Source organism: Tamandua tetradactyla, chromosome 1, assembly GCF_023851605.1.
Source record: "Tamandua tetradactyla isolate mTamTet1 chromosome 1, mTamTet1.pri, whole genome shotgun sequence".
In the NCBI taxonomy this organism is placed as follows: Eukaryota; Metazoa; Chordata; class Mammalia; order Pilosa; family Myrmecophagidae; genus Tamandua; species Tamandua tetradactyla.
Genome location: NC_135327.1, coordinates 10750675 through 10774050, shown reverse-complemented (window position 1 = coordinate 10774050; position 23376 = coordinate 10750675). Strand labels below are relative to the sequence as shown.

Below are 23376 nucleotides of genomic sequence, written 5' to 3'. Positions count from 1 at the left end.
AGAGGACAGGGATAGTGGGGTAGAGACAAGGGGCCATGCTGCCCAGGAGAACCGTGCTGGCAGCCATCTGGGGACAGCCGTAGTCTCCGCAATCTTGTCTCAATAACTCACTTTTAGTGAGCTTGCTTGAGTGGATTTCTGATCCCAGCAAACAATTGATGCCTGTCTAAGGCAGCCTTTCACCTAATGCCACAAACCCTCCAAATGCGCCTTTCTATCTATCAGCCACTCTTCTCCAGCCGTTAACAAAGATGTCACGAGCCATTTTGCTGCGACAGGATACACGACACACCCCTGACCTTGTAAGTCGGAAACGCACAGGGCCTAGAGCCTCGCCCGCCCGAGCTGGGTCCCAACTGCCTGGCAACGCGGCCCAGCTGGCTCTGGGAGAAACTCCCCCGCCCCAGAGCTGTGATCCTTTTCCAAGGAGTCCCACCCCTTCCTCTCACTCTCTTTCCCAGCCCCAGATGTGGGGCCACGGCTCACCCGGAGGAGGCTAGACCCTGCTCACGTAGCAGGGGTCAGGGGTTTGGGAGGACAGCTGGACGCCCGCTTCCCTGTCTCCCAGGTGGCTGACATCAAACACGACTGGACCGGTTTCAGGAGCCAGGCTGGGGCCCCGTCCCGGTGGGGGCGGGGGACGGCAGGACGCGGGGAACGGCAGGACGCGGGGTGCTCAGGGTCTTGGCTGGATCCAGCCAGAGGCTGGGGTCTCCCCCCGCGGGCCAGGAGGCCACTTTGCATCTGGCAGACAGGAAGCCTAGGGAGGCAGACAGCCCTGTCCCCCCAACCCCACAGACTCAGGCTCATTTCTACACCTGGGCGAGGCGGGTGGAGACGCCACCCGCAGGGACGTGGTGGCTGTCCCCTCAGACATCCATGGCCACATCCAGACGCTCAGTCCACGCGCAGCCCCCTTCCAGCCCATTTTCCCTGTCTTCGCTACTGCAGGCCACAGACGTGCCAGGACTTTCTCAGGAGGAACCAAGGGTGTCGTCAGCATGACAAGATCATCCTGCCCAGGAAGAGGGCAGAGCCTGGCATGGAGAGTAGACAGTGGCGTGAGCGGGCTCCTCTGCCAACACAGGAGCTTCCTCCTCTCCTCCGTGGGCTTCTTGGGGGCAGAGAAAATGAGAATCGGTCCCTGGATGCTGCAAAGAGGTAGGCTTGCTCAGCGGTGAGTCAGTTCGTGGGCCCTGGTGCTTGGCCTCCTGCCCACTGTCCCTTCCCTCCCTCCATGTGCCTCCCAGAATCTGAGTTTCCTCTCCCCTTTCCAGTCCTCTCCCTCCTCACCCCTGGCTGTGGCTCTCTCCTGTCCTGCCCCGAGCCCACCACCCAAAATCACTGAGAGCCACACGAAGTTTTATGGAATTTGGTTCCCCTAAAAGACACAGAAAGTGACTGTTTTGGGGCACACGCCCTCTCCCATTGCAGTCAAGCAGGCTGTGGCCAGTTGGAGGTGGCACCAGCCTGGGGGTGCCAGCTCCTGACTCCTCAGCCAGCCACTGGTCCCTGCCCACCACCCCTACCAGTTCTCCTTGCTTCTGAGAGTGCCCAACCAGCGCACCACTGCACACCCTGCCACCCTTGGGATGTTCTGTCCGTAAGACTCATTGCCCGACCTCGCCCTCTCCTCAACCTAAAACCAGCATGCCCAAAGCCCAGTCGGCATCCTCAGTACATTGGCAGTGTCAAAAAGGTTTCTTTCAAATCCATACACATTTCTTGGCTGGGGGTTGGCAGTAACCCCTTCCAGCTGGGTGGGAGCATGGCTTCTCCATGGCTTCTCTAGGACCCGGGGTGGGTAGGTGGGCAGCCCTTAGCTGAGGGCCTGGGAAAGGATCCAGAAATTGGGGAAACTGAACTCCACAGAGCCCTGATGGACTCCCATTGAGTGAGAGTTGCCTAGAAGCAATTTAAAACTTGTGCAGAGCGGATGGGACCTCAGTGGGGACACATGCAAACCAGATGCAACCATTACGCAAATCACATGCAAAATACATGCCTGGGCCTCCCAGCGATCAAGCAAGCCAGAGGCGTCCTGTCGTGGGGGCAGGGCCTCTGATGATTGGCTCCCAGGCAGGCCACGCGTTGCTACAAGGACGCAGATGGGGACTTGGGTTTGAATCTGACTCTAGCACTCACAATTTGCCTGGAGTTGATGGAGTCACTTCTCTCCTCTCAACCTTGTTTCCTGCTGTGTGAAATGGTTGTTACAAGGAATAAATGACCACGTGGGCTAGAGCCCCCACCTGCACAGGACAGGGCTCAGTGAGCTGGTCGGGGGCAGCAGGGAGTCCTGCCCTGGGGCTTGGAGGGTGGGGTCCTCTCCACTCGCTGACACTGAGCCCCCTCAGGCCATGGGAGGGGCCTCCTCCCAGGGCAGCTGTGGGTTTGGGAATGTAGGTTCTGGGATGGGCTAGGAAGCTCATCGACTTCTCCCTAATTTGGAAATGTGTCGGAGCAGCCCGTGGGCAGGGGTGAGTGGTGGATGCTGGTGGTGCCCCACCCCCACCCCTTCACTCCGCCAGTACCCCCACCCCCGGTGACCGCACAGCCGCCCCTTCTGCGAATTGCCCTTGGCTGGTGAGAGTCACCTCCCCCCACCCTGCAGCCACAACAGGCTGACACAGGACGCAGAAGGCTCGCCTCTGGCTTCAGTTCTGCTCAGTTCATGCTCCAGTGCCCCCCAGCCCATAAACTCTGAGATCCACCCTTTCTCTGCCCCTTGCCTCCCCTGCTTCCTTCTGTGACTCTCCGAGAACCTTCTCCTCGGTAAGGGCACCTGCCTGGATCCCCGCCTGAGGCTCTGCTGGTCAGAGCCCGACCAAGGCAGGGAGCAGAGCTGCAGGCCAGGAGGGACGATGGAGGTGACGGTCCTTCTGGTTGAGCCCCACAGTGTGGCGCGGGGGCACAGGGGAGGAAGTGACCAGGTGTCTGGGGCTGGGGGACAGGGTGGGAGAAGGTCTCACAAAACAGGCAGCGCTGAGTTCAGTGTAGGGGGCCCAGCTGTCCCAGGGGAGGGAGCGCATGTGCAGAGGCAGGGGGCGGGCATGCCTGGGAGGGCTGGGGCCCCTGCTGGGCTCTGGGTGGCACTGAGCCCAAGAGCAGTTGACGGGGGCCAGACAAGAGGAGCTTGGGCAGCCCTGAGAAGAGCAGGGACTTCCCAGCAGGGGAATGAGGCTTTCCGAACTGTCTTGACAAATGTCCTCTGGCTCCTACTGTAGGGAGCAGATGCCAGGGAGGGGCTGCCTGTGCAGCGACAGAGACCCCGAGTGAGGACAGACAGATGACAGGCCTCGGTGGCTGACTCGGGTGGGCTGTGGGTGCAGGAAGAAGCCGGGATGTGCTGGGCTTCCGCCTGGGCGCTGGGGAGGAGAGCGGGCTGGCAGCAGAGGGTGCTGCCGGAGACAAGCCCCACGTCTGGGGTGGTGGTGTGTGGTCATGAGCAGGGACAAAGGGGAAGGAGTTAAGGAGGCCGACAGGGCAGGGGTCTTTGTTCCCCGGTGCCCTACCCCAGGGCACGAGCCATGAGCCAGGTGGCCTCTCTGCCAGGGCAGGTGCTGGCAAAAGTGTGTGGCACAGCTGGCCTGGTTCCAGCTGGAGTCAGCGCTGCCCCCTGCTGGAGGGGCCAGGGCTGGGCCTGCCAGGACCGGGATGGGGCGAGGTGGGGGTGGGGAGAGGGCGCTGCCCCTGCCCCCTCCACCTCGTCATTGGCCGGGGCCAAGGTTGGGGGTCAGGGTGCAAGGCCCTGGGTAGAGCTCACCGCCTGCTGTCCTCTAACTTCTCTCTTCATGGGCCCTGGAGTAAAAACCACACAGGATCATCAGCTGGGGACGGAGGGGTGCGGGCATGGGGGGGCAGGCCTGGAGGGGCCACGCCAGGCTGGGGAGGGCTGACCCTCCACTGGGGGCAGGTCGTTGCCATGGAAACTCATGCCTGGATGGGCAGAACCTGACCCGTCCTTATCTTAGCCCCACCTGCCTTAACTGGCACCCGCTGGAGGCTGGGGGCTGGGAACAGACAGGTTGGCCCCAGGCTCTGTCTCCAAGGCCCCCGAGAACTGGGAGACGTCTCAGGAGCCCTGGACAAGGAGCTCCCCTGCTGTGGGGCGCAGGCTGAAAGCCAAGGGAAGAGACTTGGGACGGGACGCGGTGGAGGGAGGGTCAGGGACAAGCCCCAGGGACCACCGAGGGGGCTGTGGGGGGCCGCCGAGGTGGTGCAGGGTCACGCGTGTCCCTTAGGCCCCAGCATCCACTCACCTCCTGCTGTCGTTGTGATGCCTGCATGTCCCTCCAGGCGGACAGAACCCGGTGCGGGGGCCAGCTCCTGTCTCGGTGAGCAGAAATAATGAACTGTGAATTTTAGGCAGGTCACTGAGCAGGTGCAGGGACCCAGGCACCAGATGCTTGGGAGGAGTGGCTGGGCCTTTTGGAGGGAGCTGCCTGGCTTTACCCCGCAGGCTGGAGAGATGATGGGTCATGCCCAGGTCAGAGCTGAGGTTTTTGTGCCACGGCGGGCGCCAGCCCTCTTTCCCCCCAGCCCGTCTCAGCCTTAGGGCTTTAGCGATGATATTTTTGGCAGCTACTCAAAAGAGCTCCCTGCCAGGGTCCTGCCACTCTGACCCCTCCAGAGCAAACCCGCCGTCCCCTTTCGCCTGGGTCCCGCCCACCTGCTCTGGCACCCACCCTGACCTTTGGGGCTGTCCCCTGGCTGAGTGTCTGCCGTCAACACATTCCTGGTGCCCCGATGTTGGCCGGCAGCCCTGGTTCCTTTGGGAAAGGGCAGGCAGGAGGCTCCCATGGGTGGGGCTCTCACCCTCCCTTCCCCCTCCTGCCCCGGGGAAGGCCCTGGGGTTAAGGGCCCTCCCCACCTCCACCAGTCCCGGCTGCCTGTGGCCTGTGCCATATCACCCCAGGACCCCTGAGCTCCTGTGCAAACCCAGCTCCAGTCCTGCTTCTCCCTCCGCCTCGCATCTCCTCCTCTCACGCCTCCGCCTCATGAACAGCCCCACCGAGCCCCAGCTGCCCACTGTCAAGTCCCGGACAGGTGACGGAGGACACGAGGAAGGTGGCAGTGGTGTGGGCTGGGAGGCGGTGGTGGTGCCCTGGGCGGGGCAGGCCGGAACCGACATTAGATGGGTGAGGATGGGAGGGAAGGGAAAGATTCAAGGTGGGAGAACTGCTGGGCCCTGGTTTTGGGGGACTTCAGGATGATCCAGGTTTCCGGCTTGGGGTCCCTTTTGCCCAGACAAGGCAAGAGCGGAGAGACAAGTTTGGTAGGAAGCCGTGATGAATCAGAGGTGCCTGCAGGATGCCCTGGGAGACAGACGCCCAGGAGGCAGTGGGAGAGCATGCAGGGTTTGTCCGCTGCCCGGTCCCAGCCTGGGGGCTTGGGTGTGCTTGGGGTGGCTCTCTAGGGCAAGGTAGGAGCCCCCTCCTCCACCCCCCATCCCACCCCCGCTTGCTGTTCAGTATTCCTGCTGATAAAACACAGAGAATGGTGGCCCAAGGTTTGGTGGCCTCGCTCCTTCCAGCCAGCTGGCAGGGGCACTGGGAGGGATGGGCAGCTGCCTGTGACCCTGACCCTCTGGGCCACCCTCCCTGGTCTCACAGGCCTGACACCTCCCACCCACCCCCGCCACCCTTCTGGCGCTCCCCCATCCTATCTTCTCCCCCCACCCCAGCCTCCCTAGGCTTCCTGCCCAGATTCCCTACCTCTCTCCTCACCCAAACCTCATTCTTCTCCTTCTCCCATAATCAGGAGGAGATTTCATTGCCAATTATATCCGGATCCCAAATGGTCAACAACGTAAAACTTGCTTTCCTGCACGTTGAAGGTTCTGACTTTAGAAATTCAAGGATGAGCCAGGCGGGCATTCATGGGAGGGCAGGGGAGAGGCCTGTGTCCCATCCTGGGGAGGGTCTCATCCCCAGAAGAATGGGCTAAACGACCCCTAATGCAGGGGGGAACAGACCCCAAAATGCTTTCAAAAGCAAATCAAAGGCGGCCACGGTGGCTCAGCAGGCAGGAATGCTTGCCTGCGATGCCAGAGGACCCGGGTTTGATTCCCGCTGCCTGCCCATGTAAAAAAAAAAAAAACAAATCAAGTGGAATGTTGAAAACTTGTCCCATCTGGTCTGTCTGAAATTGGGGCAAAAAGTTAAGTTGCAGGCAAAAATTAAAAGCCTGGGAACAAAGGAATCTCCAAAAGAGTGTGTGTAGAGTGAGAAAAAGCTGAGGACACTGATGTGGGCGACAAGGTGAAAGAGTACCTGAAAAAGGTCAGAAAGATATGGTAGGAGGAGCAGAGAGGAGGGAAGACAGCGAGATCAGTGAGAAATTGGATTTCACGACCCAGAGAAAAGCACCAATGTCCTCTGCCCTGGCCAGAGTGGACCGGGTGAATGAAGGCGGGTGAAGGGGGCCAGAAGTGGAGATGGGGTGTGGAGGGAGGCGGGAGGGCAGAAACCCAGGCAGATGGATGACTGAAGTGCAGAGACGGAAGGGCTCGGCATGTTTCTAGAAGGGGAAGGGGCCAGAAGAAGGGAAAGGTTGGAGGCGGAGAGATCAGGGAGCACAGACCCGAAATGGAAGGGACCCCAGCTGGTGGGAGGAGAAAGAAGGCGGGAAGAACTGGAAAGCAGCGCTCTGCCGGTGCAACGGGATGGGGAGAGCAGCAAGAAGCGAAAAGGGCCTCTTAATGGCCTCTGCTTCTTGTGCTTAGTGGGAGGCGAGGTTCTGTCCTGAGATTTGGGGCAGGGATGGGGCTAAAGAGAAGTGCAGGCTGCGAGGGGAGGGCCTTAGACAGAGTGGACCCCATATCCAAGGCTATGTGTGAGGATCTGAGTGGGAAGGGAGACCCTGGTGAAGTAAGATTGGGTGCTCTCCTGCCCCAGTTCCCAGAGGCAGACAAATGTAGAATCTGCTGAAACATGATAGCGCCTTCAAAAGTTATCTGAAACCAGGAACGTAAATTGTAAAGCATGACAATACTATTTGTTCTGTGGCAAAGTAAAAAAAAAAAAAAAATCACACATTGTCACTGAGAAAGAAAAAAGTAAAGGCTAATACGAATGCTTGGGAAAAAGCCGACTAATGCTGGCATCTCTGTGTACCTGGGTGCTAACACCTGCCCACCTGCCTGGTGGGTGTATCTCTGTGTTTGCAAGCATTTTCTATTCTTCTTCAGTTTTGGAGGTTTTGACCAAGGTTGGCTGATTCTTTTCTTAGGAGCTGTGATTATTTAAACACAGTCTGTTATAAGGATTACACACAAGGACAAGTGAGACCCATCCCAGGAATGCAAGGGCGGTTGGACATATGAAAATCAATTGATGTAATATACCACATTAATAGAATGAAGGGGAAAAAAAACTGCATGGTCATTGCAATTGATGCAGAAAAGGAATTTGACAAAATCTAACATGCTTTTATGAAAAAAAAAGAGCACTAAAAAAATAGAAGGGAACTTTCTTGACATAATAAAGGGCATTTATGAAAAACCCACAGCTAACATGATACTGAATAATATGAAAAGACTGAGTTTCCACCTAAGATCAAAGCAAGACAAGTATCTCTATTCGCAGATGACACTATCCTACATATAGAAAATGCCAAAGAATTCTCTAAAAAGTTGTAGAGCTAATAAATGAGTTCAGCAAAATGCACGGTGCCAGATCAACATATAAAAAGCAGTAGTGTTTCTATACACCAGTAATGAAAAATCTAAAAAGGAAAATTTTTAAGGAAACAATGCCATTTGCATTAGTATCAAAAAGAACAAAATAGGGCGGGCACGGTGGCTCAGCAGGCAAGAATGCTCGCCTGCCATGCCAGAGGACCCGGGTTCGATTCCCGGTGCCTGCCCGTGTTAAAAAAAAAAAAAAACTAGGAATAAATTTCACCAAGGAAGTAAAAGATTTACACCCTATACTGGACACTACAAAACACTGATGAAAGAAATTACAGAAATTATCCATTCTAACAATTGGGAAGATATACTGTGTTCAAGGATTGGAAAACTTAAAATTGTTAAGATGGCTGTTTTGTTTTGCTAGCTGCTGGAATGCAATATACCAGAAATGGAACAGCTTTTAAAAGGGGGAATTTAATACGTTGCTAGTTTACAGTTGTAAGGCCGAGAAAATGTCCCAATTAAAACAAGTCTATAGAAATGTCCAGTCAAAGGCATCCAGGGAAAGATACCTTGGTTCAAGAAGGCCGATGAAGTTCAGGGTTCCTCTCTGAAGTGGAAGGGCACATGGCGAACACAGCATCATCTGCTAGCTTTCTCTCCTGGCTTCTGGTTTCATGAAGCTCTCCGAGAGGCATTTTCCTTCTTCATCTCCAAAGGTCGCTGGCCCGTGGACTCTCTGCTTCGTGGTGCTGCAGCATTCTCTGCTCTCTCCGAACCTCCCATTCTCCAAAACGTTTCCTATTTTATAGAACTCCAATAAACCAATCAAGACCCACCCAAATGGGTGGAGACATGTTGTCACCTAATCCAGTTTAACAAACACTCTTGACTAAATCACATCATCCAGGGAGATGATCTGATTACAGTTTCAAACATACAGTATTGAATAGGAATTATGCAATTTTTTTCTTTATGAAATGGGATTTTGATTAAAACATGGCTTTTCTAGGGGGCATACTTCCTTTCAAACCAGCACAGTGGCAGTACTACCCAAAGCCATCTATAGACTTAATGCAATCTCTATCAAAATTCCAGCAGCCTCACAAGAACAGACATATCAGCCAATGGAATAGAATTGAGAATCCAGAATTAAATCCACACCTATGGCCAACTGATTTTTGACAAGGATGCTAAGACTACTCAATGGGGAAAGAACAGTCTCTTCAACAAATGGTGCTGGCAAAACTAGATATCCTCATGGCAAAATAATAAAAATGGACCACTATCTCACACTATATCCAAAAATTAACTCAAGAGGCGGTGCAAGGGTAGCTCAGTGGTAGAATTCTTTCTCGCCTGCCATATGGGAGACCAGGATTCGAGTCCCAGACCATGCACCCCCCTCCCCCAAATAACTAACTCAAAATGGATCAAAGACCTAAATATAAGAGCTAAACTGTAAAACTCTTAGAAGGAGATGCAGGGAAATATCTTCAGGACTTTGTATTAGGCAATGGATTCTTGGACTTAACACCAAAACATGAGCAACAAAAGGGGCTCTCTTACCTTGTTTCTCCTCTCCCACTCAAAAACAGATTTAAAATGTTTGTGCTGGCCCACTTTCTCCTCCCTAACTCCTAGATTTTGCCAAGATCATTTAGCTCTTTTAGTTGTAGGCTAGCAATAGGTCTTTTATAGCATCTCTCTTCGGTTTAAAAAAAATACTATTTAGCATTATTACAAATTCCATTGAACTCCATCATTAACAATTTGGAGCTAACTATTGCTCACGGCAGCTTCTTTTCTTCATCTCCCCTCGCCTCCAATCTGATTCGTTCGCTGACTGACTAGATTCCTTTTTCAGGCATTTTCCCCATATGAGGAATGTACAGTTCATTCTCTGGATCCTTGCATTTTTTTTCCATCCTGGTAGGTGAATGGCAAACTGGCAGGCATAGGATTCTTCTCCTCTGTAGTCTATGGCAGTTGTTCCATTGTTGACTGTTTCTAGCATAGCAATGAGACGTGTGATTTCAGATTGATTTTCTTTTCTTTGTATGTAATGTGTTCTCTCATTTTGGAAGCTTGTAAGAGTTTTTCCTTTAATCGTGGAATTCAGTAATCCTACCAGGATATGCCTAGATGTGTGTCTTTTTCCATTATTCTTGCCTAGAACTCAGTGAGCCCTTTCAATCTGCAAACGCAAGTCTTTCGTGGAAAATGTTCTTTCTTGCTTTAAAATTACTGCTTCTCCTCCATTTGTTCCTTTTTCCCTTCTAGAATTTTCATTATCCACACATTACATTTCTTGGATCTCTCGCCTGCAAAGGCTCTTGTTTTCTTTGTGTGATTTCTAGCTTCACATATATTTTTTCTTCTCAGCATTTTGCTTTCAGTGTTGCATTCTCTCTTCCACTTGGCTTTCCAGGTCTTCATCCTCTCCTTCCATTCTTTGTTAAAAGTAAAAAGCACATTTCTTAGTTCAGGAAAGCATCTTATTTTATTTTGTAAGCGTTCTTACTGCTTTGTTTTGTTTTCTTTTTGCTGCTGTTGGGCGGGCTGTGTCTCTTCTCCCCGTTGTTCTGCATGAATTACAGGCGCTTTCTTCGGGGCTGCTGGGCCCCCTGAGGAGCCTGATTGTCTTTCCTTTGCCTTCTTGCAGCTCTAAACCTCCCAGAGACTCAGGTCCAGCGTGGGTGGGCGCCTGGAGGGGCCAGCGGCCCAGCCGGCGGTGCCTCGCTGTGCCGCAGGAGGGCGCTGTCCGCCCGCGCCTCGCAGCCTCAGGGCGGGGGCGGGCCCGGCGGGTCCTGCAGGACCCACGCTCAGCGCCGGCTCTGCCTCCCAGCGGGCGCCTCCCCCGGCCAGGCTGTCTCGGGAACCGTGGGCCGCTGATTCTCCCCTAAAGTTCTGCGTGGTCAGTCCCTAGTGTCTGGCCCGGAGGGAGACTAACCCTAGCCCCGCCCCCAGGTCGGAGGCCCTGCCCAGTCCCAGGGCGGGGCTGCCGGCTGTCCCCGAAGCTCTGCGGCGGTAGCGGGTTCGGAGCTGGGGAAGGAGGGCAGCGGGGCGCCCAGACGGCTAGCGCCCAGAAGGTTTCATCCAAGAGAGGTTCTCGGTTCCATGGGTGGCGAAGAGATGACGCATCAGTCCTCTCCTGCGGGGTTATAAAAACATCACACACAATCAGTAGCAAAATGGAACTGAATGGAATAAAATGCCTCGCTAAGGCTATGACGATGCACCTAGCGCGAATGGAAAATTGAGTGGTATTGAAGGAAGTTTGAGGAGTTCTGAACATATTTTGGTTTTGGCAATAATAAAGTTTTGTGAGCAAAGGAAAAAAACCCTCAAAAACTCTCAGTTCTTTTCTTGGCACGGTATTATTTACGTATCTACTAAGGAGTTTTCCAAACCTTTTGAAGTGGGGTGAAGATGAAGTGTGCAGGAAGTACAGTTATTTCTTTCAAACACATTGGATGGGGCAGAGCTGTGCACCTTTGGCTGTGACTAAACCACTTTCAGACATCATCAGAACACGGGGAGCTGCAGCACATGATTCTTCAAAACCTGCACATGAGCAGGAAAAAAATTCCTTTTTGCATTTACAATAGCAACTAAAAGAATTGAATATCTAGGAATAAATCTAAGCAAGGATGTAAAGGAATTGTACATAGAAAATGACAAAACATTGCCAAAAGAAATCAAAGAAGACATATAAATGGAAGGACATTCTGTGTTCATGGATTGGAAGACTAAATATTGTTAAGATTCAATTCCCCCCAGTGTAATTTACAGATTCAACACAATTCCAATCAAATTCTAGCAGCCTTCTTTGAAGAAATGGAAAAGCCAAACGTCAAATTTATATGGAAGGGCCTGAAGAGCCAAAACCATCTTTAAAAAAGATATTCCTTCAATTGAGGTGTGACCCAAATGTATACGGCTAGGCTTTAACCTGGCTTCCTGGATTCCTTTATAAGCAGAATGAAATTCACAAAAAGAGAGAGAAAGCCACAGGAAGGTGCCCGAAGTCAACAGAACCTGGAGGAGAAAGGATAGGAGATTGCCAGGTATGTTGCCATGTGTCAGAAAAGCCACGGGCCAGTGAGACCAGCAGCCAGCCCCCAAATGCCACAGTCTTCTGGGAGAAAGCACTGCGTTGCTGACGCCTTGATTTTGGATGTCTAGTCTTAAAATTGTGCGCCAATAAATTCCAACGGTCTAAGCCAACCCATTGTAAGTTATTTGTATAAGCAGCTGGGATATTCAACTGATTGCCTGCATTCCCGTATTCCATGTCCCTCTATAGCTCTACCCAATGGTTCTGACGTGTTTTGGCATGACTCGAGCAGTCTGCAGATGCCTTTTTTGCTTTAAAGACCAGTGAGCCTTTTGGGAAAAGACTCATTTTCAAGAAGATGGAAATCAAAGGAATGAAGAAATGCCACAACTGGGATAAACCGTGGAAGACATCAGGTTGAGTGAAAGAATTCAGACACAAAAGGACAGGCCCTGTATGAGTCTACTTCAATGAAACAACTAGAACATGCAAATTCATAAAGACAGAAAGTCTAGTACAGGTGACGAGGAGTGAGAGCGAGGGGGGGTGGGGAGTTAACACCTAATGGGTGCAGGGGCTCTGGGGTCATGGAGAAATTTTGGTCAGGGATGGTGGTGGGGTAGTACCATATTGGAAATGTGATGGACACCAGTGAATTGAATGCTTTGGAGTGGTTAGATGGGAAATTTATGTTGTATATACATTATCACAATTTTTAAAAAACTGTAAGGAGACAATGACAGTTAAGTATATGATCCCGGACTGGATCTAATAATGGAGGAGAAAATGCCCAAAGTGCATTATTGGGATAACTGAAAAGACTGGAATATATAGTTAGGCTTTTCATCAATGTTGAGTTTCTTGAATCTGATTATTGTACTTAATGTGATTACATAAGTGAATGTCTTTGCTCTTAGGAGGTCTACATGGAAATATTAAATAGTAAAGGAACATGATGTATGCAACCTGTTCTCAAAGATTTAGAAAACAAAGATCAATAGATCAATAGATAGGTGATAGATGGATAGGTTAAAAGAAAGAGATAGAAAAAATATATAACAAATGTGGCAAAATGTTAAAAATTAGTAAATCTGGGTATCTGGGTAGGAGGGATATTGGAATTCTCTGTATTATTTTTGGATTGTGTTTTCAACTTTCTTGTAAGTATGAAATTATTTGAAAATTTAAAACTAAAAACATCAACAGCAAAAACCTGCAGGTGATCAGTGTAACCCACAGCTAGCTCTGTTTCCAAATTTAAATTTATCTTTTGTTTTACATTTCTTTATCACATGATGTATCACAGGATTATATTTTTCTAAAATGCTTCAAAGTGAAACTATAGATGTCGTCCTCAAGAGCCAAAAAATTTTATCATCTGAAAGAAATTACGAATATTTCAGAACCACTTGGGACAGAGTGGATAAATTATGACAAAAATAACCCAAACAATTCCCAAGGACTTCCAAGTTGAAAATATTTCTTTCAGAAGAAATAAATTTCTGAAATAAAAGAGATGATGGCAATGGGGTCATGCATTTCTCCCACTTTGTCAGAAGAAAAATTATTAAATTAATATTTAGTACAAAGGATGGGTTCCTACATTGTCAAATTTAAATTTGCATTTTCCTAGAAACGATCATGACAAAATAAAACAAATTTCTGGACTACTCCAATTCAAATGGAACAAAGTAACAATTAGAAATGCTCAAACATGGACAAGTCTTGTACAGACTTGAAGCCCTTTGGCTCCCATCACTTGTGTCTTATGAAACGTCTGCAATGATTGTATCAGCTTAATGGATCTTGGCAGCCTGTTGATTTGACACAGTCTTCACCATTCAACCTCTTGGTCTCAGCAATTTTACATGGCAGTACACAAAGCTACTTGTCGTTGCATAAAAATCTACTTCTGCTGCCCTATTGAACAAGAGGTTTTGGCCATGATGGTTGTTGAGTGGGACAAATCACAACAGCCAGACCTTACTTCCTTTTTACCAGACACTGCAAACACCCTGTTTTGGTTTGCTAAAGCTGCTGGAATGTAATATACCAGAAATGAATTGGCTTTTACAAAGGGGATGTATTAGGTTACCAATTTACAGTTCTAAGGCCACGAAAATGTCCAAGTTAAGGCATCTAGAGAAAGATACCTCGACTCTGAAGAAAGGCTGTTGGTGTCTGGGTTCTTCTCTCACATGGAGAGGCACATAGCAACGTCTGCTGGTCCATCTCTGCTCTGTGGGTGTTTTCTTTCTCTCGTAGCATCTCTCGGCTCTGCACTCTCTCCAAAATGTCTCTCCCTTAAAGGACTCCAGCAAGCAGATTAAACCCCGCCATGAAGGGTGGTGCCACATCTCTATGGAAACAACCCAATCAAAAGGTCCCACCCAACAAGAGGTCTCTCCCCATGAGATCGGATTAAAAGAACAAAAGTTTTCTGGGGTACATAATAGATTCACATTATATAACCAGCACATACCCTGAACTCATTATATCACTCAATTGTAAAGCAAACCTAAGGGAAGGAATTATTAGCCTCATTTCCGGTAGGCTCAGAGAATTGAAGTGACTTGTCCAAGGTCACACAGCACGTATGCCTCAAACCCGGAACTGCCTGACTCCAAAGCCCGTGTAATCACTGAGTTGCTTGTAACCCAACAGATGAAGTTCCCTGTGACATCATGGACTCAGCTGCACTTGCTGGATAAAAATGATGTGTTACTAACATAATTTCATCTCTAAGAACTTTTCAATTCAGGAGACAAATATTATACATTTCCAGATGATTAGGCATCTGCATATAGTTCCGAAAGCCCCTGATGAGTGGGGATGGCTGCAGGATGTCGGCATGACTGCTGGGATGAAATAAAGGAAATTCATTTGGGTGAAAGGCTATGGAATGATTCCTTTGTTATTAAAGAATAAATTGCCCTGGATAAACAAACTGTGGACTATCTATAAAATGGAACACTACTCAGCAGTAAAAAGGAACAAAATACAGATTCACATAGTAACATGGCTGAATCTCAAAAGCCTTATGCTGGACGAAAGAAGCTAGGTGCAAAAGAGCATATAATGTCTGAGTTCATTTATATGAAACTCTGGAAAAGGCACACTAGTCTATGGTGGAGAGAATCAGAACAGTGGCTGCCTCTGGAGGGAGTAGAGGTGGGGATTGACTGGAAGGGGCTTGGTGGAACTTTCTGGAGTTGATGGTAAGCTCATATGGTCGTAAGGGTTTGGGTTACGCAGCTATCTGCACGTGTCAGATGCTGAATAGTACACTTAGGATTTGTGCATTTCTCTGTGTGTCAATTTCACCTCAAAGAACACCAGAAATAAATATTGAACCCTAGTTAATGATATGCATAGAAAGTGTGGAGGGGTGAGATGTCAGAGCCTGCAACTGCATTTGAGTTGATTGATGGGTGAACCGATGGAGAGATATGTGAGAACACAAATACAGTAAAATGGTAACAATCACAGATCTAGCTGGTTGCTACTTATGGGTGTCCATTGTACAATTCTTTCCATTTTTCTGTAGGTTGGAAAAGCTTTACCATAAAATGTTGGGGCAAAACGAAACATAAATTATTCAGTTGAAAATTTTAGCCAGACATTTCTCGCAAAGTTTTTTTATTGCTAGATGAAGGCCCACTCATGGAGATAACCAGTGCTATCCCATCTGTCATCTGTGCTTTAGTACCACTCCCACCTATGTCTAGGGAAGGAAGGGTGGAAAATCAATTTCAGGAGAGACCTGAGGGTGCTAGGGTGTTCCAGGGACTAGCTGAAGTGTTTGGACTTGGGGTCCAAGGAAAGTGAGGGCGGAGATGCTGAGCATTGCTGTTTAGAATGCTGGCCAGTGCATTCAATCCACTCAGCTCTCACTCTTTCCCTTAAGCAGCGATGGAGTGGTTAGGCCAGTGTGGGTGTCAGGAGGGGCAGGTGGATGATTTCGAGTTGGGAGCATAGGGTAGGCCCTCTGGGTTTTGGTGGATATGTCCAATGATTTTAAAAGACGCAAGCACAGGAGACAGGGAAACTGCCTGTCTGGAGGGAGGGGGAGCGGGGGGCCAGTCTGGCCTCTGCCCTGCTCACCTCTGGCCTGGCCTGAGAAACCCTGAGAAATGGACCCAGGAGGGGCTGTTTGGTCCTCGGGTTCCTGGACAGCCTGGGGGAGGGCGTTTTGCCACGTTCTTAAGAGAGAGCACATCCAAAACAATTTCTTTTTCTAAAAACTCAGTGCTAACGGGTTCCAGATGTCTGCTTGTTATATAATGGGGTTTGCTTTAACAGCTTCAACTTCCAGATGTGCAGCCTGGAATCAAGAAGCCCATTGGCCCCAGGAGGACACCAGGAGCCAAACCTAGAGCTGCTCGGGGGAGAGACAGACGTACGTGTTGGACCAGGGATGGGGCAGGCGCTGGCGGTGCCTTCTGCAGTCACTGGGCCACTCACCTGGCTAGAGGTAGGGAGGATGTCCAGCCTCGACTCGTTGGCCCTGGCCTGAGCAGGGGCTGCCAGGGGACAGCCACAGGGTGGCAGCTTGGGGAGAGTGAGCTCTGCTATCCCAGCTGCACCAGTCCCAGCTGAGTGAACTTGGCTTGCCGAGTTGTCTTCAAATACAAAGTGAAATAACATGATTCCACCTCTGAGGGTTATGTGAAGGGTGAACCCAGGTGGGCAGCACGGAGTGGGCGCTGGAAGGCCTTGGGCCTTTCCCCTTGCCAGGGTAGAAGGACCTGGGGCCTTAGTAACTCAGCATTTTCCCCACACTCCAGGAGGCCTCTCTGCCGCACAGGGGATGCTGTCCCTGGAACACTGGGAAAGAACCAGTGATGGGGAGTTCGCCATCTCCCCTAGGCTTCTCCATGGCCCTGCAGCTCCAACAGACAGGAGATCCTTCTGCTTCCTGAACCGAAAGCGGCCTCCCCAACTGGTCTGAGTTCCACTCTCTGGAGTCACGCTGGACATGTCCATTCCTTCTGCCACCGCAATGGCCCTTCTGAAGACAGTGACCAAGTTTCCAACCCTTTTCCTCTTAGGTGGCTATAGCTCAACATCAGATGGATTAAAGGTTTAGACACCCTAAGGGGAGTTGTTCGAGGGGTGGAACAAAATAATCACAAAACCCGATGGCAGGAGGCAGACAAGTCCTTACGATAGGAAAACTCACTCCCATAAATTAACTAATCTATAAGCTAATACAATTCTGAAACAATTCCAGTCAAATTGAGGAAGGGAAAATATAAAGTGCCCCTGGAAGATAAGTGGAGGATAGTCAAGCTATCTCTGAAATTGAATAACAAGAAGGTGGGACTTACCCTCTTAGATTTAAAAACCAGACTATATGGTAAAACTATAATACTTCAAACAGCATGGCACTAGAACCAGCAGAGCAGCGGGATAAATCGCACAGAAAACTGAAAGTCCAGAAATAGATTCTGTTACAGTCGAGAATGGGGACTGAGGTAAAGAAATGCATCACAAACTAAAACAAATATGGGCTTCAACAGTTAGCGCTGGGGAGAGGGTCTCGGCGAGAGAGGGTGGTGAGTAAGAGATAAATGTTTATTTTTCATTTTGTATCTTTCAGGGTTGTTTGGCTACCTTATATATGTAGTACTTTTTACAACATCAACATGTTTTTATGCGAACATATGTTATCCAGAGAATTTTATCCATTTTGAGTTTTCTCCTTTGCACATCTCTGTATTTAAGAGAAACCTAATAAATGTTATAACACTAATAATAAAAGGATATATGCTAAAGCATTAGCAATTGTGATCTCTGGGAGGTGGGTCAGGGGAGGTCTTTCACTTTTTTTTTGTTGTTGTTCTTTTACGATTTTTTTTCAAATTTATTTATTAATTTAAAAAATTAACAAATGAAATAAAAATTAACATAGAAAATCAGTAATTCACAATATCATCACTTAGTTGCATATTCATCATTTCTTAGAACATTTGCATCCATTCAGAAAAAGAAGTAAAAAGACAATAGAAAAAGAAATAAAACGAAAACAGAAAAAAAAAGATTATACCTACCATACCCCTTACCCCTCGCTTTCACTGATCACTAGCATTTCAAACTAAATTTATTTTAACATTTGTTCCCCCTATTATTTATTTTTATTCCATATATTCTACTCGTCTGTTGACAAGGTAGATAAAAAGAGCATCAGACACAAGGTTTGCACAAGGTGTTTCGCTTTTTAAGCCATACATTTTCATAACATTTGCTCTTCCTTCTTCCTACTTCTCTCCTCCTCCTCCTTCCCTCCCCTTTCCCTTCTCTCTCCCCATCTTCTTCTTCCTCTCCTCCACCTCTTCCTCTTTCTTCTAGCTCTCAAGTGTAACTAAAAATCAAGGAAGGGGGGAATGAAAATTTGAAAAAAATAAACAAACCAGTGCAGAAATGATGGATTACTCAATAAATGGGACTGGAAAACTGGCTAACGATTTGGAAAAAAATAAAGTTAGATTTGTACCTTACACCAGAATAAACCGGAGATGGTTTAAAGATTTAACTGTTAAAAGTTAAACCGTAAAAGAGCCCGAATACTTAGACAATTTTAGGATAAGGAACAACTCTCTAAGAAGGTGTCAAATGAAAAGATAGATTTGACCACGGAAAAATGGAAGGCTTCTTTCCATGAAAACAAGATAAACATGACAGATAAAGGTCAAACTGGAAAAAAATAAAAAAAAAGACAAGACCATAGAAATATAACAAAGGATCATGAATCTTATTTCTATAAAGAGCTCACACAAGAATTCCTGCCTCCTATAATTACTTTTACATCAACAATAAAGGGGGATTTGGCCATCATGAAACCATCATTTCCTGGGGGTGGGCTGAAGGTGGGGTGGGGGGCCTGGGCAGGAGCGCCCTGGGTGGGAGTGGACTGCTCAGGGTCGGAGGGGGGCTGCCTTCCCTGTGGTAGGGCACCCTGCAATCTGCACGCCACCTGGTGCTGCCTCCTTCCCAGCCTCAGCGCTGTGGGTGGGCACAGACCCCACCCCCTCGTGGCACGTCCTGCCTTCGCGCATCTGAGCTCACCGACTGCTTCGTGCTTACAAGTGCTGCCGCATTTCCCTATTTCCCTGCCCCTTCTGCCCGGCTTACCCTCCTGCGCTGCCACTGCCAAGCATCCTACTGTCTTTTCCGGGCTTCGGGCTTCAACTCCAAGGCCCCCTGTTCTGCAAAACCTTTGCCCCACCCTGGCCCCCCAAAAGAGCTCCCCCCCGGACTCCTGCAGCTCTTGTCTGTCAGCCTGCCCAGCACTTGTCACCACGCATTGTCATTTTCTGTTTGCCCGTCTGGATTCCCTGCTAGTCTCTGGGCTTCTCCAGATGGGGTGGGGGGCGGGGGGGGTCTCCAAGGACTCCCTCCCTCTCTCCAGGTCTGGCCCAGGGCAGTCAATATTTTGTGAACAAATCAATTATACCTTGGGTGCTGGACAGAGCAGGGGAGTGGCCTCCCCCAGGCGTGGTTAGTTCAGTTTCTGATTCAGTCAATCTATTTCCTAAAACAGTGCAATTTTATTAAAATAAGGACACGCGTCATTTAATCATCATGTATTTATAAGAACTTTAAAGAAATTAAAAGGGAGGGGCAAAGTTACCATAAAATCGAAAGAAAGAAACACACCCCAGGGCGGCGGTAGCTGAACCTGCTTCAGCCACAACTCTTCACTCCAGCAGCAGCGGCCTCGTGCCAGGCCATCCGGCCTCGAGGGCTCCCTGCCCTTGACATACCCCCAGCCTACTGGGGGACCCGGGAGTGGAAGAGAGCTATGAGAGCGACATCTCAGGGTTTTGCAGTGGCACAAAGAAGGCAGAGATGGCTGAGCTGGCGGGAAGCTTACAGTTTGCTGGGGAGACGTGCAGCTGACAGCTCAGAGGGCACCAGGCTTGGAGAACGGGGCATGAGCTCCTCAAGGGCAGGAGTTTTGGTCCATTTGTTCACTGCTGCATCTCCAGCACCTAGGAAAGCACCAGGCACATAGTAGGTCTTCAATATGTATTTGTTGATGGAACAACTGACCAGGTAATAGGCCTGGAATGGCCCTAAAGAAGGGATATGTCTGGAGAGGATGCTTAAATTACTTCTGGGGGGTCTCCCAAGGTCAAAGCCTCTACTTGAGTTAGGAGACGGGGCTGTTCCCACAAGACTGGGGGCCTTCAGAGTGCATAGCTCTGAGGGGGTGCGGGTCGATGGGGGGCCCTGGGCAGTGGGGGGAGTGAGGGGTGCCTCCAGAGCATGACGAGGGGTCTCAGAGGGGCACTGGGTCCCCGAGGACCAAGGCAGGGCCACAGAGGGCAGGGAAGCGGGAAAGAGGCCAGGGGAGCCCCAGTGACAGCAGTCCCTGGAGACAGCCTGGGTCGTGCCCTCCTTCCTGGGGACAGAGCAGCAGAAGTGGCAGGAGGGTGCTGGGTGGGGGCGCCGGGGGCTGAGGGAGCCAACCTAGCTTTACCAGGCGGGGGCAGCACAGCCCAGAAGACAGTGTGCACAGAGAAGGCCACAGTGGGCTGTGGGCCCAAGAAAGGTGATTTCCCTCCTTGTCCTGAGCACTGATCATGAACCAGGCCCTGCAATGGGAGCTGGGATTTAGGACTCAGAGGGATTAGGTATGTTCCCAAACTCACCCAGCGAGAGAGCGACAGCCTGGACTCAGTCCCACGTCGTCCTAACTGCAGATGCTGACCTTTGCTCTCTACTGAAGAAGGTGAGGCCACGGGCACATGACAAGCGGGAAGCCTGGGGGCAGGGCCAGGCTTCTGTCTGGGTCAGTGTAGCACCAGGGCCAGGCGTCAGAACCATGGGTCATCCTGGGGACAGGCCCAGACCAAGGTCAGGGGTCAGTCCGGCTGGAGGTGGGAGTGACCGGCTTTTTGGACTTTGTGCAGCCAGCCAGAGACAAGGTCTCAGGGTTGGTGGCAGGGACTGCCGGGGCTTGCCATTCCATCCCCCTCCCCCCACCCCGGGCCTGGCCTGACCTTCCGCCCAGGGCGGACCTGGACTGGCTCTTATCTCGGAGGGGCCCTCAGCTGCTCCCAGCCCTGTCCTAGCAGACAAAGGCGCTTTCTCTTCCAGCACAAGGGCTCGACTGCATGTTGCTCTGGGTCCAAAAGCTCCTATGAAGGAAGTGGCTCCCTCTCAGGGTGTGCAGGCATGCATGTGTGTGTGTGTGTGTGTGTGTGTGTGCACGCTGGACCCAGGGAGCTGGATCAGGGTGTTCAAACCCTCTCCCCGCCTCCTGGGTTTGAGCTGGTTCTGCTCTGTCTTTATCCTTGTGAATATATTTAGCTGCCCATGCTTGTATGAACATGTTTGAGTGGGTCTCTGTGGCTGTTTTGTGTGACTGCCTGTGTATATGTACTTGGGCATGTTTCAATATTTGTGAGCACACGTCTACACAGGCTTGCATGCCTCTGTACCAGCATAACCATGTCTGCATTTGCGTGTGTGCATGTGTTTTATGTGTGTGTCTACACAAGATACCAAGTACCAGCTCCAGCTGCTGTTTCTGGCCATGCCTCCCCATCCAACTTCACCTTTGGCAGCTGCTCTGGGGCTCTGCCGTGTGCAAGGTCTCCTAAACTATTCACGTCCATCTCCCCACCCCCACCTCTGCATCTGCCTGCGAACAACCTGGCCTCTTTCAGCTCAGGGAGGAAGACAGGTTTGCACAGCTTGGCTAGGCCCATACATTTTTCCAAGAGTTCCCTGGCTGCCAGCCGAACTCTTTATAGAAAGGCTCATAGGAAGTAGCCTAACAGGAAGGTGGGGACCCTGCCTAGGGGGCTCAGGACCCCCGCTCCAATCTCCAAGATTCAAGGGGAGCATCAGTCAGCTGAGCTTGAGCCCAAGAGGGGCTGTGACCTGAGGCTCCGCTTAAGAGAGAACTCCCCACACTTACGGTCTCATGGCCAAGGGAACAGAGCTGCAGGGGGGCAGGGGCGGGGAAGAGAACGGGCATCTCACCCCCCACTGAGAAAACATGGCTGGTGAGGTTCCAGAGAGGTGACCCAGCCATTTGGGGAGCCTGAGCCCCTCTCCTCCTGCTGCCCCTGGGCCCTAAAAACCCTGCTGTGGACAACCCCGGGTTGGGGTTGCTGTGCCAGGCTCGCACACTCACAGGGGCCGGCTGCAGGGAACCCAGAAAGTCAGAGTTTGAGCAGTGCTAAGATTACAGGGAGGTTTTACGCATCACCGACTAGATCTGGGGAGAAAGAAACCTCAAGCTGGTTTTCCCCAGCCCCTCTGAAGCCCAGGTGTGGAGGCTGTCCATGCTGTCACCTGCTGGTACTCCACCCTCCATCTGGACAAGGGTCTTAGGGGCAGCCTTGGGTGTTGAAAGGAGAGCTGTACCAATGGGGAGAGTCAAACTGATCCAGAGCAAAAACGCAGGGCGCAGGTGGGGCCTGGTCATGGGCAGGGGTGCGTGGGCTGTGGGTGGGTGGGGGGAGCCACAGCTCTGTGGGGAAGGGTAGGCAGGGGCCGTAGGAGAGGACCCAGGAGTCTGCATGCCCAGTCTCCCTCCAGAAGGCTCCAGGGTGCTTGAAAGTGACAGTTCTCACTTTTGGGGTGGCTCGTTGGGTCCAGTCCCCACCAACCTCTCCATTGCCTCTTTTCCGCAGGGGTCTTTTTCTCGACATGGGGACAGACAGTCATGGGAAGCTTTGCACTTACCTATTGTGTTGGGTCTGGGCTAGGGACTGGATTTGGAAACTTAAAAGCCAAGCAGAGAATTTTGATTTTGCTGTCCATTGTCATATCTTGTCCCAAGAAATGATCACAGGCTGGCTCAGCTTGAAAAGGGGAGTGGAGCCAAAGAGGAAACACATAGCAGTAATATCACAAAACAAAACAAGGTCAGGATTTCAAGACTATTGTACCATAATGGATGATTCTGCCGAGAAAGTACTACATTTGGGTGGATGTTGACTCCTTTTTAACTCTTGCTTCTTATAGAGGCTGGGAGGCTGGACTGGGGACATGGGACCCGTACCTTTCTTTTTTGGCCTGTTTTGTGCAGCTGGGCCATGCCTGCACTGAGTGTGGGACTGGCCGGACTCTCAATCCTCCTGCACTTCGGTCCAGGGAAGGAGGCTGCCTCTCCACCCCTCCCTCTCAGAATTCGCATTTCCCCCAACTTGTCTGGGCAACAAAGGAAGTAGCTGTAGGGGTTTAGTTAGCAAGACTGCCTCCGCCCCTGGTTCCTCCCTCCCTCTCCCTCTGTCTGATGCCCGCCAGTACCTGCATAAAGAGAAGGGACTATCCAAGTGGGAGCCCCTTGCCGCATGCATATGTATGTCCCCTGGACGGGGAGCCTGCGGCAGGGCCTGGGCTGAGGCCAGGTGGGTCCTGCAACCTGTGGCCCCAGGGGCGGGGGCTCGCCTCAGGCCCCTGAAAGCCACCTGGAGGCCAGCACTCCTCCTGCTGAAGGCTCCCACCCGGCCCTGGCAGTTCCTCTAGCTCTTTGCTGACCTGAGAAGTCTGGGAGCCGTGAATGGAAAAGCCTGGATCAGAGCTGGAGTGGGATGGGGCTGGGCGGCCTGGGAGCTCTGCCCCATTTTCCTGGTCGGGCCTCCTCTTGGTCCAAGCCAGGAAAGAGGCTTCTCACCTCAGCAGCCCTCGGCCCCCGCCCGTCCGTCCAGCTGCACTC

General features: G+C 50.8%; 2 long non-coding RNA genes across 3 annotated transcripts; one reads left to right on the top strand and one right to left on the bottom strand.

The window, feature by feature from the left end:
• The first annotated feature begins 439 nt into the window (after positions 1-439).
• On the top strand, positions 440-16152 carry LOC143690665 (uncharacterized). The gene is made up of 3 exons (XR_013179162.1): positions 440-568; positions 952-1177; positions 15999-16152. It is a non-coding gene; the product is annotated as an uncharacterized LOC143690665 (long non-coding RNA).
• LOC143690654 (uncharacterized) lies at positions 10530-22932 on the bottom strand. 2 transcript variants are annotated; one of them, XR_013179161.1, is made up of 6 exons: positions 22401-22932; positions 20705-20842; positions 20354-20536; positions 19573-19690; positions 11050-11203; positions 10530-10790 (listed from the first exon to the last, which is right to left on the bottom strand). It is a non-coding gene; the product is annotated as an uncharacterized LOC143690654 (long non-coding RNA). The 2 variants fall into 2 exon arrangements; XR_013179160.1 differs by lacking the exon at positions 22401-22932 and having other exon boundaries at positions 20705-21432.
• Positions 22933-23376: the final 444 nt, after the last annotated feature.